Here is a 21293-nt window from a genome sequence, read left to right as displayed (position 1 = left end):
CATTGTGTGTATAAACACTTTATATTTCTTCAGAAATGATCTGAGAAATTAGGGGGAAAAACTGATATTTTTTTCAAAATCAAAGGACATGAGTTTGAAGAATAAATTGGTGCAGGAGTTTTCAAGCATGTGTAATCTAGAACAATATTAAATAGAATATTTTCTTCTAATTTTGATGGAAAATTCTCATTGTTATTATTCTCTTGCTACCTAAAATGTTAAAACATAGATGTACTCTATGCCTAAGGTAGAAATGGGAAATATATTTTGTAAGTATAATAAGAACTTAATTATTAAACATTGATCAAGTAGAATCAAATAGAATGGATTAAACCCAAGAAGGACAGAGAAAGAGAGGAGGGGAAGTAGGAAGGGAGGAATAAAAGAAGGAAGGAAGGAAATAAACCATCTGGCACTTGACTTTTCCTCAGAAACACCAAGTTTACACAAAGGGAAGTACCTCAGTGTGTTTTCGCTTTCAGCCTGAGGAAGAAGAGGAGAAATAATGACCTCTGAGTCTAGAAACTCTCTGCCAATGACTAGAAATTAGTGAGGAAAGAAGGACTACAACAAGGCAGATGTGCTTTTGACTCTCTATTATATCAGTATTACTTACTCTGTCAATTCAGTTCACTCACTCAGTCATGTCCGATTCTTTGTGATCCCATGACTCACAGCATGCCAGGCCTCCCTGTCCATCACCAACTCCTGGAGTTCACTCAGACTCACGTCCATCGAGTCCATGATGTCATCCAGCCATCTCATGCTCTGTCATCCCCTTCTCCTCCTGCCCCCAATCACTCCCAGCATCAGTCTTTTCCAATGAGTCAACTCTTCACATGAGGTGGCCAAAGTACTGGAGTTTCAGCTTCAGCATCATTTCTTCCAAAGAACACCCAGGACTGATTTCCTTTAGAATGGATTTAAATACAATCAGTCTTAAACATAAGAATAATAAAAATCACTTTATAGCAGTTTTGATGAACAATTAAATGAAATGATATACCTAATATTCCTGACACTAAGTAGGTTTTTAAATGTATGCCATCTTTGGGACAGTGAACTAACTACTGCTGTGAGAGACCAGAACTGGGCATAGGCTAAATTTCCATAGCATATCTTTCTGAACTGTTCAAGTTTTTATACCAAATTCTATGCATTAGTAGTTAAAACCTGTATATTTGTTATCATCTATCTATCTATCCTTCTGTATATTGCTAAAAGAGAGAGTACAAGTCTTCAAATATTTATTAAATAAATAGTCTGGCTTAGTAAAAATTTGGAACTTGGAAAGAAAAAGGAACCAACCCACAATAAAAAAAAAAAAAGGTTATGAATTTCACAGTAAAAATGCACTAAGTAAGATATAAATAAATAGGAATTTCTCTAAATTCTCAAGTAAATTGCATGGTATTAAAACGAGTTTAGAACCATAGAGAAATCAATTAAAACCTTTTTCTATATCATTTCCTTTAAAGGTACAATTTTATTTTGATCTCTAAGAGAAAACTGTTAAATCATAGAAAGAACAAAATGTTTGCTACACTCAAGGAGCAAAGTTGACACAACTAAAATGTTTTCAATTTTTATATTTCTTTGTAGAATAAAATGTTTATAGCACCATTAGTACATAATATATTTCAAGTTTTCATAGAATATAAATGTGGTTTGCTGTGCATTTAGGTCTTTTTCATTTTATGGGATGAAAACTATGACTAATGCAAAGTTGGAATAAAAATTAATATTTTTTCATATTCCAACTGGATTATTCCAATATATTTCACATTTCAACTGGGTTATTTAATAGTCTTTGACCTAATCCATTCAGTTCAGTTCAGTTCAGTCACTCAGTCGTGTCCGACTCTTTGCAACCCCATGATTTGCAGCACACCAGGCCTCCCTGTCCATCACCAACTCCCAGAGTTCACCCAAACTCATGTCCATCGAGTCAGTGATACCATCCAGCCATCTCATCCTCTGTTCTCCCCTTCTTCTGCCCCCAATCCCTCCCAGCATCAGGGTCTTTTCCAATGAGTCAACTCTTTGCATGAGGTGGCCAACTACTGGAGTTTCAGCTTTAGCATCATTCCTTCCAAAGAACACCCAGGACTGATCTCCTGTAGAATGGATTGGTTGGATCTCCTTGCAGTCCAGGGGACTCTCAAGAGTCTTCTCCAACACCACAGTTCAAAAGCGTCAGTTCTTCAGCACTCAGCTTTCTTCACAGTCCAACTCTCACATCCATACATGACTACTGGAAAAACCATAGCCTTGACTAGACTGGATTATTTAATAGTTTTTGACCTCATCAACCCTAGCCAATTCCTCCAAAATTGCGGAGAAGTGTTGTCTTTCTAATCATGGTAAGAAAAAAAAAAAAAAGAAACACCATCAAAGGAAAGTAATAACTTGCCTGAAACATCTTTTAGTATCCAGAAGCTTGATACATGAAGTAACTAAAAGGCTCTTGATTGTGGCAAAAGCTTCATTCCTAATTTTGTCCACAAGTAGAATTTTGAAATTATAAATGTTGTAAAAATAGATTTTATAGCTCAATCAGAGAAAAATAAATGCAAAGAGTAATGAATGAGTCAAACTTTGCCATTTCTGAAAAATTAGAATTAAAATAATAAAATATATGAAAGCTATTATTTTGTTCTCATTTCATGCATATGTGCTGTTCAGTTCACTGGAAATGCTAATGTAATATGAAATAACAATTTTAATACAAGTATCCTGTGTGGTCTTGCTTTTAATTAAAAATGATTTTAATATTTCATCAGGACAAACTTAGAATGCTTATTTTGTCATTTAATATTTCTGTTAGAACTAGTACCGGGATCTTATTGAATATTCTTTCAGATTTTGTTGTTGTAACACATGTTAGCTGCTTTTTCTTGTTGATAAAATAGGTTCAGTCAGTTCAGTCACTCAGTCATGTCTGATTCTTTGCAATCCCATGGACTGCAGCATGCAAGGCCTCCCTGTCCATCACCAGCTCCGAGTTTACTCAAACTCATGTCCATTGAGCCAGTGATACCATCCAGCCATCTCATCCTCTGCCATCCCCTTCTCTTCCTGCCCTCAATCTTTCCCAGCATCAAGGTCTTTTCCAATGAGTCAGTTCTTCACATCAAGTGGTCAAAATATTGGAGTTTCAGCTTCAGCATCAGCCCTTCCAATGAATATTCAGGACTGATTTCCTTTAGGATTGACTGGTTGGATCTCCTTGCAGTCCAAGGGACTCTCAAGAGTCTTCTCCAACACCACAGTTCAAAAGCATTAATTCTTTGGCACTCAACTTTCTTCACAGTCCAAATCTCACCTCCATACATGATCACTGGAAAAACCATAGCCTTGACTAGATGGACATTTTTTGGCAAAGTAATGTCTCTGCTTTTGAATATGCTATCTAGGTTGGTCATAACTTTCCTCCCAAGGGGCAAGCATCTTTAAATTTCATGGCTGCAATCACTATCTGCAGTGATTTTGGAGCCCAAAAAAATAAAGTCTGGCACTGTTTCCACTGTTCCCCCATCTATTTCCCATTGCATGGAGAATCCCCATGGACAGAGGAGCCTGGCAGTCTATAGTCCATGGAGTTACAAAGAATCGGGCACGACTGAATGACTAACACACATACACACTTTACCAAAAAAATGGGTGATAAGAGGTTATTATATGACATATTTGAATGTGATTTTTATAATATTTATTTTGGTAGAAAGAGGTTTTAGCATTTCTGTTTTTCTTTTTATATAGTTTTTAAGGCATTATACAAATTTGCTAATTTTTTCAATAAATATTTTATATATGACCTGTCAATCTCAATTTTCTCAGTCGTGTCTAACTCTTTGCAACCCCATGGACTGTAGACTGCCAGGCACCTTGGGCCATGGAAATCTCCAGGCCAGAATACTGGAGTGGGTAGCCTGTTCCCTTCTCCAGGGGATCTCCCAACCCAGGGATCAAACCCAGGTCTCCCGCATTGGAGGAGGATTCTTTACTGTCTGAGCTACCAGGGAAGCCCATATTTAGAATCAGAATAGATCTCACCAGTGTAATCATACATTGTTGAATAGAACTGAACAACTAATTTCAGTACTTAAGTCCATAGAATCTTCTGAGTATCTGTAAAATAAATTGGTGTAAATATAGCACCAGAGTTCAGATTTTCCAGTTAAAGATATATTTTATTATTTTGAAAAACTACATTATTAATCAAATAAAAACTTGTCTGTTTCTCCAGACAGTATCAACTTCCTCCAACATCCCATAGCATTCTGGTAGCATTAAATCTAGTCTACTATTGAAATTATTTTGTGAATTTGTTTTATATTTGTCAATATTTTAAGTTTCTTGAAGCTATATAATTAAAATATTTTAATAAGGAAATAGTAACCTGTAGGAATAGTGGGAAGAACAGTATCATTCTTAAGTATAAAGAATAGTTTTTCATTCATTCATTCATTAACTCAATTCACATTTGTTCACCATTTCCTAATTTTTAGAGATTCATATCAGTTGGTGTACCGATATAAAAATCAAGGAACTTTCCTGATTTTAATCTGTGGATATGTTGTCTCTAGTTAGTGAGTAGTTGTTAAAACACCTTTAAACTTGGACAGAATGAGTGAAGAATTCCAATCAGAGTTCAGAGGCCTCAGCACTTGAAGAATTTTGTTCACCCTCTGCCAGGTAAAGTGTGCATTTCACTGAGAAGACACAGTTACAGGTGTGAAATTCCACTCAGGAGGCAAGATGCAAGCAGAGAGTAGAGAAGCTGAAAACTGGCTAGGAAGCAAAATGATTAGAATTAAGACTGGATCCTCAAATGTGTCTCTCTTTTGTGTCATTATGTCCATGATTACAGGGACATACTTGAAGCTGTCTTTAGCTGACTATGAATTTTTCTGCACATGTTTACATATTTTCTCTCTGACCTTGAATCTACAATAGTACCTAACACATAATTTTGTTCAGCACTTTTGTATTCAATAGATAAAATAAAACTAACACTTTGTAAAATAAGAAATGCCATGAAAATTAAAAATATGATTTAAAAAAAAACAATAAACTCACTAGTTTTAGTAAAGCTTAATATTATTTAAATCATTTGGCAATACTTCTATACCAGAGGTAAACCTTATACAATATCCTCTAAGACCCATGACTTTTTAAAAAAATCATAAAGTCTGATTAGTCTAGCTCCAATTTTAGGTCATAAGTACTTTAAAAAAATTTTATTTAAAAGTTGTTTTTTTGTTGTAATCCTTTATAATAAAATGTTCCCAATACCTTTGAAGTTTTTCAAAATGCCCTAAAGTATAATTCCTCAATTGTAACTGACCTGGTATCAAAATTTTCTATTTCAGATCAATATATTTAATACCTCTATTTCATCTTCTATCCCCTTATTGAAATGAAAAAAAAAAAGATTTATGTTTGCAGCAGATGGCAAATCACTTCAAGATCATAATAATAATAAAGTAGTATAGTAAAAAAACAAATTAGTTAAATGAAAATCTGTCACCATTAAGACTTGTACAAAATATTCATTACAGTTTTATCCAGAATAGCAAAAATTGATAAGCAACCAAAATGTCTATGAGTAAGCATTAAAATGGATTCAACTATTAAGCAAAAACAAACAAAAACTTACTCTTATACACAACATGTATGAATCCTACAGGCATTATGCTAAATGAAATAAGCCAGTCACAAACAGCTTCATGCTATATGTTTATATCTTTTTAATATTTTTTTAAAAGGCAAAACAATAGTGATGACAGATCTGTGGTTGCCAGGGGCTGGGGATGAGAAAAAAGACACCGATTGCAATAGAACACAAAGCAGATGGGATAAAACTGATGGAACACGTAGCAAAGTGAAAAAAATCAAACCAGAATAAAGATGGTTGCTACAGAGTTGTTATTATTGTTCATTCGCTAAGCCGTGTCTCACTCTTTACAGCCCCATGAACTGCAGCATACCAGGTTTTCCTATCCTCCACTATCTCCCTGTGTTTCCTCAAACTCATGTCCATTGGGTCAGTGATACCATCCAACCGTGTCATCTTCTGTCAGCCATTATTTTCCAACAGAATCTAAGCTCAGAACGGACTGATAAAACATGCAGGAATGTGTGGTGTATCTACCAACATTTAGGTCATGGATGAAGCAAAGCAGGATAGAGAGAGGTCAGTTATGTTGCTACATACCACTCAGTGATAACTTGTAAAGATCCAGAATAAATTCTAGAAATGACAATGGGAAAGAAAATGAGCCAAAAATATTTAAAAAATTATATTACCTCTAAAGCATGATTTACTCTAACTAAACCACTGAATAACAGAGTTCAGTGATTTTTAACCTGTGATCTAGGGACTATTTTTGCAATAATATAAAAGTTTAGTATTATCATTGTCTTTTTTACTTTCATTTTCTCACACTGTATAGAGGAAAACTTCTCAGAGACTACAAGTTATGATGACATCGTTGCTCTGAAGGCTAATGAAATGTGTCTGTATATTTTCGGTTTTTAATTGCTTTGGGTTTTAACTATTAATATGGTAGACATTAGCAGAGATAACTCACATAAATAAAAGCATAGAAATAAATCTTAAGACTAGAAAGTTTGAGAACTGCTAGTGTAGTTGAAAAAATAATAGACCATCACAAAGACTGGGGCTAGAACTATACCCTCCCTCCAGTATAAAAAGCAGCACTTGCTTCCAGGTTCAAGCTGTGAGATTTGCTTTCTAACCACAGCAAAATATTTCAAGGAGAGCATACATGGCTGAAGAGTAAAACATAGTCAAGTGTCACTGCAGACCTCTATAGGGAAAAGAGATGAAAAGAAAAAATCTAAACATTCCTCCATTCAATAATGGAACATTACCCTGGAGCATTCCAGCATAGGAGCATCATTATAGTCTACCCATGACAGACCATGTGCCCTCAGATGAAGCTCAGAGGAAGCTGATTTAGAAGAATAAAAAGACTAGCACAACCACAGGGAAAATATACTTCTTAGAGTTCTTCTCTTGTGGAAGAAAAATCAGAATAGAGTTGGCATTGCTAGGAGAGCTCTCTAAACTGAGTTTGATGAAGTTCCCTAGAGGCTTAGTGGTTAGGATTCAGGCTTTCTGTCATGACCTGGTTCAGTTCCTAGTCAGGGAACTGAGATCCCATAAGACATGTGGCCAAATAAATAAATAAATAAAAATAAAAAGTAAAATGAGGTTGAGAGGACATAGAGGAGGTATGACTTATGGACCTCTTCAGCATTGGCTGGCAGATTCTTAGCACTGTGTCAACTGGGAAGCCCTATGGACATCTCAGCACGGAGGAATTTGAAATTTCCACCACTTGTTTTCCTAATGAAGGCATGCAAAACATCTGCCAGAAATAAGATATTTAAGATACTGAACCAGAGATCAAACTGCCAATATCCATTGGAGCATCAAAAAAGCAAGAGAGCTCCAGAAAAACATCTACTTCTGCTTTGATTATGCCAAAGCCTTTGACAGTGTGGATCACAATAAATTTTGGAAAATTCTGAAAGAGATGGGAATAGCAACCACATAACATGCCTCCTCCTGAGAAATCTGTGTGCAGATCAAGAAGAAACAGTTAGAACTGGACATGGAATGACACACTGGTTCCAACAGGGAAGTGAGTACATCAAAGCTGTATATTGTCATCCTGCTTATTTAACATATATGCAGAGAACATCATGAGAAATGCTGGACTGAATGAAACACAAGCTACAATTAAGATGGCCAGGAGAAATATCAATAACCTCAGATATGCAGATAACACCATCCCTGTAGCAGAAAGTGAAGAGGAACTAAAAAGCCTCTTGAAAGTGAAATAAGAGAGTGAAAAGGTTGGCTTAAAACTCACATTCAGAAAACTAAGATCACGGCATCTGGACCCATCACTTGATGTCAAATAGACAGGGAAACAAAGGAAACAGTAACAGACTTAATATTTGGAGTCTGAAATGCAGTTCAGTTCAGCTCAGTTCAGTTCATTCCCTCAGTCGTGTCCGACTCTTTGCGACCCCATGAATCGCAGCGCACCAGGCTTCCCAGTCCATCACCGACTCCCGGAGTTCACTCAGAGTCGCATCCATCAAGTCAGTGATGCCATCCAGCCATCTCATCCTGAGTCGTCCCCTTCTCCTCCTGCCCCCAATCCCTCCTAACATCAGAGTCTTTTCCAATGAGTCAACTATTCGCATGAGGTGGCAAAAGTACTGGAGTTTCAGCTTTAGCATCATTCCTTCCAAAGAAATCCCAGGGTCAATCTCCTTCAGAATGGACTGGTTGGATCTCCTTGCAGTCCAAGGGACTCTCAAGAGTCTTCTCCAACACCACAGTTCAAAAGCATCAATTCTTTGGTGCTCAGCTTCTTCACAGTCCAACTCTCACATCCATACATGATGACTGGAAAAACCATAGCCTTGACTAGACGGACCTTAGTAGGCAAAGTAAGGTCTCTGCTTTTGAATATGCTGTCTAAGTTGCTCATAACTTTTCTTCCAAGGAGTAAGCGTCTTTTAATTTCATGGCTGCAGTCACCATCTGCAGTGATTTTGGAGCCCCCCAAAATAAAGTCTGATACTGTTTCCACTGTTTCCCCATCTATTTCCCAAGAAGTGATGGGACCAAATGCCATGATCTTCATTTTCTGAATGTTGAGCTTTAACCAGCTTTTTCACTCTCCCCGCTTACTTTCATCAGCAGGCTTTTTAGTTCCTCTTCACTTTCTGCCATAAGGGTGGTGTCATCTACATGTCTGAGGTTATTGATATTTCTCCCGGCAATCTTGATTCCAGCTTGTGTTTCTTCCAGTCCAGCGTTTCTCATGATGTACTCTGCATAAAAGTTCAATAAGCAGGGTAACAATATACAGCCTTGACGTACTCCTTTTCCTATTTGGAACCAGTCTGTTGTTCCATGTCCAGTTCTAACTGTTGCTTCCTGGCCTGCATACAGATTTCTCAAGAGGCAGGTTAGGTGGTCTGGTATTCCCATCTCTTTCAGAATTTTCCACAGTTTATTGTGATCCACACAGTCAAAGGCTTTGGCGTAATCAATAAAGTAGAAATAGATGTTTTTTGGAACTCTCTTGCTTTTTCCATGATCCAGCGGATGTTGGCAATTTGATCTCTGGTTCCTCTGCCTTTTCTAAAGCCAGCTTGAACATCTAGAAGTTCACGGTTCACGTATTGCTGAAGCGAGGCTTGGAGAATTTTGAGCATTACTTTACTAGCCTGTGAAATGAGTGCAATTGTGCGGTAGTTTGGGCATTCTTTGGCATTGCCTTTCTTTGGGATTGGAATGAAAACTGACCTTTCCCAGTCCTGTGGCCACTGCTGAGTTTTCCAAATTTGCTGTCATATTGAGTGCAGCACTTTCACGGCATCATCTTTCAGGATTTGACATAGCTCAACTGGAATTCCATCACCTCCACTAGCTTTGTTCATAGTGATGCTTTCTAAGGCCCACTTGACTACACATCTAGGATGTCTGGCTCTAGATGAGTGATTACACCATCATGATTATCTGGGTCATGAAGATCTTTTTTGTACAGTTCTTCCGTGTGTTCTTGCTAACTCTTCTTAATATCTTCTGCTTCTGTTAGGTCCATACCATTTCTGTCCTTTATTGAGCCCATCTTTGCATGAAATATTCCCTTGGTATCTCTAATTTTCTTGAAGAGATCACTAGTCTTTCCCATTCTATTGTTTTCCTCTATTTCTTTGCATTGATCACTGAAGAAGGCTTTCTTATCTCTTCTTACTATTCTTTGTAACTCTGCATTCAGATGGATATATCTTTCCTTTTCTCTTTGGCTTTTCGCCTCTCTTCTTTTCACAGCTATTTGTAAGGCCTTCCCAGACAGCCATTTTGCTTTTTTGCATTTCTTTTCCATGGGGATGGTCTTGATCCCTGTCTCCTGTACAATGTCACGAACCTCATTCCATAGTTCATCAGGCACTCTATCTATCAAATCTAAGCCCTTAAATCTATTTCTCACTTCCACTGTATAATCATAAGGGATTTGATTTAGGTCATACTTGAATGGTCTAGTGGTTTTCCCTGCCTTCTTCAATTTGAGTCTGAATTTGGTAATAAGGAGTTCATGATCTGAGCCACAGTCAGTTCCTGGTCTTGTTTTTGTTGACTATATAGAGCTTCTCCATCTTTGGCTGCAAAGAATATAATCAATCTGATTTCGGTGTTGACCATCTGGTGTTGTCCATATGTAGAGTCTTCTCTTGTGTTGTTGGAAGAGGGTGTTTGCTATGACCAGTGCATTCTCTTGGCAAAACTCTATTAGCCTTTTCTCTGCTTCATTCCATATTCCAAGGTCAAATTTGCCTGTTACTCCAGGTATTTCTTGAGTTCCTACTCTTGCATTCCAGTCTCCTATAATGAAAAGGACGTCTTTTTTGGGTGTTGGTTGTAAAAGGTCTTGCAGGTCTTCATAGAATCATTCAACTTCAGCTTCTTCAGCCTTACTGGTTGGGGCATAGACTTGGATTACTGTGATATTGAATGGTTTGCCTTGGAAACGAACAGAGATCATTCTGTCGTTTTTGAGATTGTATCCAAGTACTGCATTTCGGATTCTTCTGTTGACCATGGTGGCTACTCCATTTCTTCTGAAGGATTCTTGCCTGCAGTAGTAGATATAATGGTCATCTGAGTTAAATTCACCCATTCCAGTCCATTTTAGTTTGCTGAATCCTAGAATGTCGACGTTCTCTTGCCATCTCCTGTTTAACCACTTCCAATTTGCCTTGATTCATGGACCTGACATTCCAGGTTCCTATGCAATATTGCTCTTTACAGCATCGGGCCTTGCTTCTATCACTAATCCCATCCACAGCTGGGTATTGTTTTTGCTTTGGCTCCATCCCTTCATTCTTTCTGGACTTATTTCTCCACTGACCTCCAGTAGCATATTGGGCACCTACTGACCTGGGGATTACCTCTTTCAGTATCCTATCATTTTGCCTTTTCATACTGTTCATGGGGTTCTCAAGGTAAGAATACTGAAGTGGTTTGCCATTCCCTTCTCCAGTGGACCACAATCTGTCAGACCTCTCCACCATTACCCGCCCATCTTGGGTTGCCCTGTGGGCATGGCTTAGTTTCTTTGAGTTAGACAAGGCTGTGGTCCTAGTGTGATTAGATTGACTAGATTTCTGTGAGTATGGTTTCAGTGTGTCTGCCCTCTGATGCCCTGTTGCAACACCTACCATCTTACTTGAGTTTCTCTTACCTTGGGAGTGGGGTACTTGGATGAAATCTCAAAAACAATGGAATGATCTCTGTTCATTTCCAAGGCAAACCATTCAATATCACAGTAATCCAAGTCTATGCCCCAACCAGTAATGCTGAAGAAGTTGAAGTTGAATGGTTGTTGAAGACCTACAAGGCCTTTTAGAACTAACATGCAAAAAAAGATGTCCTTTTCATTATAGGAGACTGGAATGCAAATGTAGGAATTGAAGAAACACCTGGAGTAACAGGTAAATTTGTCCTTAGAGTGCAGCACGAAGCTGGGCAAAGGCTAACAGAGTTTTTCCAAGAGAATGCACTGGTCATAGCAAACACCCTCTTCCAACAACACAAGAGAAGGCTCTACACATGGACATCACCGGATGGTCAACACCAAAATCAGACTGATTATATACTTTGCAGCCAAAAATGGAGAAGCTCAATACAGACAGAAAAAAAAAAAAAAAAGACCAGGAGCTGACTGTGGCTCAGATCATGAACTCCTTATTGCCAAATTCAGACTGAAATTGAAGAAAGTAGGGAAAATCACCAGACCATTCAGGTATGACCTAAATCAAATCCCTTATGATTATACAGTGGAAGTGAGAAATACATTTAAGGAGCTAGATATGACAGACAGAGTTCCTGATGAACTATGGATGGAGGTTCCTGACACTGTACAGAAGACAGGGATCAAGATCATCCGCAAGAAAAAGAAATGCAAAAAAGCAAAATGGCTGTCTGAGGAGGCCTTACAAATAGCTGTGAAAAGAAGAGAAGTGTAAAGCAAAGGAGGAAAGGAAAGATATATCCATCTGAATGCAGAGTTACAAAGAATAGCAAGGAGAGATAAGAAAGCCTTGCTCAGCAATCAGTGCAAAGAAATAGAGGAAAATAATAGAATTGGAAAGACTAGCGATCTCTTCAAGAAAATTAGAGATACCAAGGGGATATTTCATGCAAAGATGAGCTCAGTAAAAGACAGAAGTGGTATGGACCTACATAGGCAGAAGATATAAAAAAGAGGTGGCAAGAATACATAGAAGACCTGGACAAAAAAGATTTTCATTACCCAGATAATAACAATGGTGTGATCGTTCATCTAGAACCAGACATCCTGAAATGCGAAGTCAAGTGGGCCTTAGGAAGCATCACTATGAACAAAGCTAGTGGAGGTGATGGAATTCCTGCTGAGCTATTTAAATCCTAAAAGATGATACTGTGAAAGTATTGCATTCAATATGCCAGCAAATTTGGAAAATTCAGCTGTGGCCACAGGACTGGAAAAGGTCAGTTTTTATTCCAATCCCAAAGAACGGAAATGCCAAAGAATACTCAAACTACCACACAATTGCACTCTTCTCACACACTGGTAAAGTAATGCCTAAAATTCTCCAAGCCAGGCTTCAGCAATATGTGAACCATGAACTTCCAGATATTCAAGTTGGTTTTAGAAGAGGCAGAGGAACCAGAGATCAAATTGCCAACATCTGCTGTATCATGGAAAAAGCAAGAGAAGTCCAGAAAACAACATCTTCTGCTTTATTGATTATGCCAAAGCCTTTGAATGTGTGGATCACAATAAAATGTGGAAAATTCTGAAAGATGGGAATACCAGACCACCTAACCTGCCTCTTGAGAAATCTGTATGCAGGTCAGGAAGCAACAGTTAGAACTGGGCATGGAACAACAGACTGGTTCCAAATAGGAAAAGGAGTACATCAAGGATGTATATTATCATCCTGCTTATTTAACTAATATGCAGAGTACATCATGAGAAACGCTGGGCTGGATGAAGCTTGCTGGAAGCAAGATTTTTGGAGAAATATCGATAACCTCAGATATGCAGATTATACCACTTTTATGGCAGAAAGTGAAGAAGAACTAAAGAGCCTCTTAATGAAAGTGAAAGAGGAGAGTGAAAAAGTTGGCTTAAAGCTCAACATTCAGAAAACTAAGATCATGGCATCTGGTTCCATTACTTCAAGGGAAATAGATGGGGAAGCAGTGGAAACAGTGGCTGACTTTTTTTAGGGGGAGAGGGCTCCCAAATCACTGTAGATGGTGACTGCAACCATGAAATTAAGTACGCTTACTCCTTGGAAGGAAAGTTCTGAGAAACTAGATAGCATATTCAAAAGCAGAGACATTACTTTGCCAACAAAGGTCCATTTAGTCAAGACTATGGTTTTTCTAGTTGTTACATATGGATGTAAGAGTTGGACTCTAAAGAAAGCTGGGTATCAAAGAATTGAACTTTTGAACTGTGGTGTTGGGGAAGATTCTTGAGACTCCCTTGGACTACAAGGAGAGTCAAGCAGTCCATCCTTCAGGAAATCAGTCCTGAATATTCACTTGAAGGACTGATGCTGAAGCTGAAACTCCAATATTTTGGCCACCTGATGCAAAGAGCTGACTCATTTGAAAGTACCCTGATTCTGGGAAAGACTGAAGGCAGGAGGAGAAGGGGATGACAGAGGATGAGGTGGTGGATGGCATCACTGACTCAATGGAGATGAGTTTGAGTAAACTCCGGGAGTTTGTGATGGACAGGAAGGCCTGGTTTGCTGCTGTCCATGGTGTCACGAATAGCCCGAAACGACTGAGCGACTGAACTGAAATGAAATGAAATTTCACTGAAAATCATGACTGCAGCCCTGAAATTGAAAGATGCTTGCTCTTTGAAAGAAAATTTATGACCAACCTGGACACCATATTAAAAACAGACATTACTTTGAAAACAGAGATCCATCTATTCAAAGCTATGGTTTTTCCAGTATTCATATATGGATGTGAGAATTGGTTATAAAGAAAGCTGAGTGCCATAAAATTGATGCTTTTGAGCTATGGTGTTGGAGATGACTCTTGAGAGTTCCTTGGACAGAAAGGATATCCAACCAGTCCATCCTAAAGGAAATAAGTCATGAATATTCATTGGAAGGACTGATGCTGAAGCTGAAACTCCAATACTTTGGCCACCTGGTACAAAGAACTGACTCATTTGAAAAGACTCTGATGCTGGGAAAGACTGAAGTTGGAAGGAGACAGGGATGACAGAGGACAAGATGGTTGGATGGCATCACCAGCTCAATGGACTTGAGTTTGAGTAAACTCCAGGAGTTGGTGACGGACAGGGAAGTCTGGGGTGTTGCAGTCCATGGGGTCTGAAAGAGTGGGACACAACTGGGCAACTGAACTCAATTGAAGATACTTATGAGATCTTTGCCCTAAAACAAGTCATGACAGACATCGCTTAAAGACAAATATTTCCCTTCTGGTATCAGAGTACAGCCTCATGGCATTTGTCTTTATAAATCCCTGACAATTTCTTTTCCCCAGAACCCTCTTTGGTTTAACTCAAAGATGAGTGTACTGAATTGCAGTTTTTAAGACCCCAAGTAAACTATTTTCTTATTTTCAATCTTCTACTTTTTTTTGTTTGTTTGTTTGTTTGCTCATTTGGCTTTTTGAGAGACTTTTTGATATTCTCAAATATGAAATCACAACAAAAGACAAATCTGGATAAATGCAAAATATATCAAAGAAAAATATACTAAGGACAACAAAGACAGATGGTCCAACCAAAAGCTAGATTTGTGAGTCTGAGTACAAAAACACTTCCCAGGTGTCTCAGTAGTAAAAGGATCTGTCTGCCAATGCAGGAGATTCAAGAGATACCAGTTCGATCCTTGAGTCAGGAAGATTTTCTGGAAGAGAACATGGCAACCCACCCCAATAATCTTGCCTGGCAAGTTCCCATGGACAATGGAGCCTGATGGGCTACAGTCCATGGGGTTGCAGAGTCAGAGCGACTGAGCGACTGAGCTTGGACACATAAGCACAAAAATATAATGCTATATAATAAGTATTAAATCAAGAGCATGCTATATTAAAAAAAAAAATCAACTAACTTCTCCAAAAGGAGAACAATCAAAAAATAAGAAATAGTTATAAATTGAACATAATTTCTCTAGTTAAAACTTCAATAGAATGTCTAAGTAAGAGAATACACTTACTGATGATCTGCAATTTAAAATGTGAAAACCTTCTAGAATGTTCAACAATAAGTAAAAGAGATATAAAACATAATAGAAAAATTTAGAGATATAGTGCACAAATGTGTTCCAGCAATCATATAGTAAGACTATCAACAAGAGAAAACAAAATTTAGGGCTGTAAAAAATAGTTGAAAATATACCTGACTTTAATTATCTTTACATTTAGACAGTCTACAAATGTCTGGCAAAAATTATGTATGTATATATGTATATAGATATAGATATAGATATATAGCACCCAGGTGGTGCTAGTGGTAAAGAACCTGCCTACCAATGCAGGAGACATGAGACCCAGGTTCTATCCCTGGGTCAGGAAGATCCCTTAGAGAAGGAAATGGCAATCATTCCAGTATTCTTGCCTGGAGAATTCCACGGACAGAGGATCTTGGTGGGCTACAGTCCATGGGGTCACAAAGGGTCAGACACAACTGAAGTGTTCAGTATATATGTGTATATATATATATATATATATATGTATATATACATATATATATGTATGTGTATATATATATGTATATATACATATGTGTGTGTGTGTGTGTGTGTGTGTGTGTATAAACTGTGTCAGACTTTATTTTTGGGGGCTCCAAAATCACTGCAGATGGTGACTACAGCCATGAAATTAAAAGACACTTACTCCTTGGAAGAAAAGTTATGAACAACCTAGATAGTATATTCAAAAGCAGAGACATTACTTTGCTAACAAAGGTCCGTCTAGTCAAGGCTATGGTTTTTCCAGTCATCATGTATGGATGTGAGAGTTGGACTGTGCAGAAGGCTGAGCACCAAAGAATTGGTGCTTTTGAACTGTGGTGTTGGAGAAGACTCTTCAGAGTCCCTTGGACTGCAAGGAGATCCAACCAGTCCATTCTAAAGGAGATCAGCCCTGGGATTGCCTTGGAAGGAATGATGCTAAAGCTGAAACTCCAGTACTTTTGCCACCCCATGCGAAGTGTTGACTCATTGGAAAAGACTCTGATGTTGAGAGGGATTAGGGGCAGGAGGAAAAGGGAACGACCGAGGATGAGATGGCTGGATGGCATCACTGACTGGATGGACGTGAGTCTGAGTGAACTCCAGGAGTTGGTGATGGACAGGGAGGCCTGGTATGCTGCAATTCATGGGGTTGCAAAGAGTCAGACACTACTGAGTGACTGAACTGAACTGAACTGAAATTGTGTCCAGGCTTCACATTTTTAGTCAGAAGTATGCATATTGCATGTTTTCAAAGGGGTTTTTGTGTGTGTGTGGATTAAATCAAATCTCGCTTTAATAGCAGTGAATTGCCATCTTCTACGTAGAGGATTATCTAGTCAAAGCTATGCTTTTTCCAGTAGTCATGTATGGATGTGAGAGTTGGACCGTTAAGAAGGCTGAGCACCAAAGAATTGATGTTTTTGAATTGTGGTGTTGGAGAAGACTCTTGAGAGTCTCTTGGACAGCAAGGAGATCAAACCAGCCAATCCTAAAGGAAATCAATCTTGATATTCATTGGAAGGACTGATGAGGAAGCTGAAGCTCCAATACTTTGGTGTGAAGAGCCAGCTCATTGGAGAAGGCCTTGATTCTGGGAAAGATTGAGGGCAGTAGAAGGAGGGCACAGGGGATGAGATAGCTGGATGGCATCACTGACTCAATGGACATTAATGTGAGCAAACTTTGAGACTTGGTGAAGGACAGGGAAGCCTCGTGTGCTACCATCTGTGGGGTCACAAAGAGTCAGACACTACTTCGCAACTGAAAAACAACATCTAGAAGAGAAAATGCCACTTATTTTTGCTGAATAGCATTCATGACTAACATTTTTAATGCCTTTTGCTTAGTTTTATCATATCATCTTTGACAAATAAACATTAATTTTTTCCTCTAAAAAAGAGGTATTAATACATTTTGCACATGCAGGTTTAGGTCTAAGTTCTTATCCCATCACCAAAGACTTGTTATATAATTAGAACAAATTACTGTATTTATGATCTCCTATTTTCTCAGGCACAAAGTCAATCTCTAAGATCTTTTCAATAAAATCCTAGAAGGTTTTAAAGCAACCTTCCCTTCTTGAAATTTGCTTCTACCTTACAGACAAGAAATAAACTGAATACAGAAAAGTTAGGTGACTCAAAGCCTTTCAGAGTACCTGTTCATGATCAATGTGAAATCTGTTACATCATTTATGTACCTCATATTACATATATTTTAGTCCAAACACACAAAGCAAATCCAGCAAAACATAGCAAATATAATCATCACTACAAAAACAGAATCTGTCTTAACAAGGCCAAGTGATCTAATTTCTTTTTCAATCTCCAATTGTCTATCATATACTGGGTCTTAGAGGCTAATGATTGTTATAGAATGCAAAAACGATATACATGTAGAAGTGCCCTGAAAAATATGTCACGTCATCGTCTGGACAGCATCTAAGATGTATTGCATAAAACACTTGTCAGCAAAATGGTCTTCAACCTCTGCAGGATTCTCTCCACTTGAAAGAACAGATGCTCATTGTGTTTGATGAGCTGCAGAACCACTGCCTACACTGAAAATAAAATAACCAGGGATGAAGTGACATTGATATGTTGCAAAAGCAGCTTCTTTGCAACAAATTGACATCCAGTCACTTTTACATTCCTTGAGGAGTCTGTGAGCTTCTGCTAACAAATATCAATAAAATATTTATTCATCTTGCTTGACTTTAAATTTTGTATTTGCTTAGTCCATTTTTTCTCTCAATTTGGGTAACAGTGTATTCAACACATGAAACAAAGATTTTATATTTTCATTGACACGGGTTATACAAAAATGACTGCACTGTGCTTATAAAAAGGCAAGACTAGTAGCGATAAAGAAGTTAAAAATAAAATTGTCTTTCATGTTCATATTAACATTGTCTCTCAACTTTCATGTTTATCTCCCAGAATCAGTTACTTTTTTCAGTTTTGCATAAATTTTTACAAGTAGGACATATGCTTATATGCCTTTCCATGGGCTTCCCTCGTGGCTCAAATGGTAAAGAATCTGCCTGCAACACAGGATACCATATATCCTTGGGTTGGGAAGATTTCTGGAGAGGAATGGCTATCCAGCCCAGTAGTTTTGCCTGGAGAACTTGATGGACAGAGGAGCCTGGCGGGCTACAGTCCATGAATTCACAAAGAGTTGGACATGACTTTCACTTTTCACTTGTTTAATGATTTTATAGATTTATAAAGATTCTGTGCAGGTATAGTTATGTTTATATTTGAGTGAATGTATGCTATATTCATTGGAGAAGGCAATGGCACCCCACCCCAGTACTCTTGCCTGGGAAATCCCATGGGTGGAGGAACCTGGTAGGCTGCAGTCCATGGGGTCGCGAAGAGTCGGACAGGACTGAGCAACTTCCCCTTCTCTTTTCTCTTTCATGCACTGGAGAAAGAAATGGCAACCCACTCCAGTGTTCTTGCCTGGAGAATCCGAGGGACGGAGGAGCCTGGTGGGCTGCCGTCTATGGCGTCGCACAGAGTCGGACACAACTGAAGTGACTTAGCAGCAGCAGCATGCTATATTCATACTAGGGGGCTTCCTCGGTAGCTCAGATGGTAAAGTGTTTGCCAGAAATGCAAGAGACTGGGTTCAATCCCTGGGTCGGGAAGATCCCCTGGAGAAGAAAATGGCAGCCCACTCCAGTATTCTTGCCTGGAAAATTGCATGGACAGAGGAGGATGGTAGGATACAGTCCATGGGGTTGCAGAGAGTTGGATACAACTGAGAAACTTCACTAGAGAACTAGAGAGATGCTATATTCAGAATCTAAATAGAATTGTGTTTATTTCTGAGTGCATCTCATTATTTCTCAAATATAAAGATCTCCTTCAATCTATTTCAAGTTTAGTACTAAGCAGATATTAAACAAGCATATGTTCATACTAATTCATAAAATATGGCAATAATTTCATACTTGCATAGTAACTAGCATTTACCCCAAGCCTTCCTACTCCCCCCAGTCATCTTGCCTCTTCCCAAGGAACCCTTTGACCCAGCAATCAGATTAACACTTGGCTAGCAGAAGGTCTTCAAACCTTGCTCCAGTACCCTGGGCAGTCAGCAATTCTTCTGAATTTCCAAAGCAATTAATTATTATCAATATTGCATGTGCCTACTCAGTCATGTCCACCTTTTGCAACCCCATGGACTATAGCCCACCAGTCTCTTCTGCCCATGGGATTTTCCAGGAAAGAATACTGGAGTGGGTTGCCAATTCCTCCTGCAAAGGATCTTCCAACCCAGGGATTGAATCGACATCTCCTGCAATGGCAGGCAGATTCTTTACCACTGAGCCCACGTGGGAAACCCATTATCAACATTGACCGTGGGTACGTCAAAATATAACTTGTCATTTTACCACTGATAATTTCTTCTCTTACTTTCTTATGTTATGTCTCTTCCTAATACTTTTCAGCTTCTAATATACTCTAAAACATAATTATAATTGCAGTAACTTGACAGAGATGGGGACTTTTTTCTGTGTTCCTTACTGCTTCATTTCAATTGTCAGGTATATGGCAGGCTCAATGAATTTTTATTGAATTGATATCCTCATGCTCTTACCAACATTGAAAATCTTACAACTTTTGCCAATAAGATTAACTAAAAAAATCACACTCTTTTGTCAATTAGCATTTCCTAGTTACAGCTATCATTGAACATATTTTCAATTGATTATTGTTTATGTGAATATATATTTTATAAATTACCAGATAATATATGTTTATTGTTCACTGATTTGTTTCCTCTTATATTTTTCTTTATTAAATTTGTTTAGTTCTTATATTTCTTCTGAGGGCAAATTTATATGCAAATTTATGTATCTCTTCTGATGGCAACTTTGACACATTTCAATTCACAGTTTTCACTTACTCCTTTCCTTCATTTACATTGTTTAATTTGTAGATTTAGCTTGATTTTCCTTATTTCTAGGGTAGAATTTGTTTTTAATTTCTGTAATTTAAAAATTATTTGCTTTTTTTCTTATTGTTACCAGTTTTATTTCACTGCAGTAAGAACAAAAATTATAGATTTTTTAAAATTGAGAATACATTCTTAAAATTTTCAGTAAAATTTAGTTACATTAGACAGGCCAAGTAGGTTTTACTCATATTATATAACCTAGGGTCTCAGTGGCTCTTCATGTAAACATTTCTTTTCATCCTTATTGGGTAGATGTGGGAGCTTAGTTCCACATAGTCATTCAGGGCCAACATGATCTTGAACTTCTGTCCTCCAAGGCTATGAGAAAATAAATTTCTATTGTTTAAGCCACCCAGTCATTGGTATTTTGTTAATGTCAGTGAGTTGACTAATACAGGCACATTTCATTTGCCCTCGTCCTTGATAGCTACTGAGGAATATGCCCAGCTGTTATAGTTCCCTTTGTTCTCACAGCAGACTAGAGTCCCAAAGGCTGTTTACTTTCAAGGAGTCAAAGGAATTTTCAAGTCTAGACTAGTGGTCTGTTTAGCAGCATGGCAATCTCTATACATAGACACTCGGATTTAGTCAATTCCATCTGCCAGTTATTTTTTTAAAATAGCTTTAAGATCAGCTATCTTTATTTTTTTTTTTTTTTCTGGTATCCTTAATTTTTTTTTTTTTTTTGTAGAAAACCTCTCTCAAATTAAGCTCTCAGATGTCTCTGGCAAAAACTATACCCTTACTCTGATTCATGACCTAAATTATTTTATGCACTGACAGGTATTACTTGTCATCATGCCATTATACTGTTATATTTTCCTGAATCATCTTAATCAGGTGAGAAGTTTTAGTAATAAGAAAGCAGGCTACACTCTTAATTTGACTTTAGATTCCAGGCTGAATTTCAAAGGCCTTTGTTGTTCCCATATTTTCATGATTTTATCTCCTGCTGTAAGAATCAAAAGGCTTTTTACTGCTTCATAATA

This window comes from Budorcas taxicolor, chromosome 1, assembly GCF_023091745.1.
Source record: "Budorcas taxicolor isolate Tak-1 chromosome 1, Takin1.1, whole genome shotgun sequence".
Classification (NCBI taxonomy): Eukaryota; Metazoa; Chordata; class Mammalia; order Artiodactyla; family Bovidae; genus Budorcas; species Budorcas taxicolor.
This window is presented reverse-complemented; position numbering follows the sequence as displayed.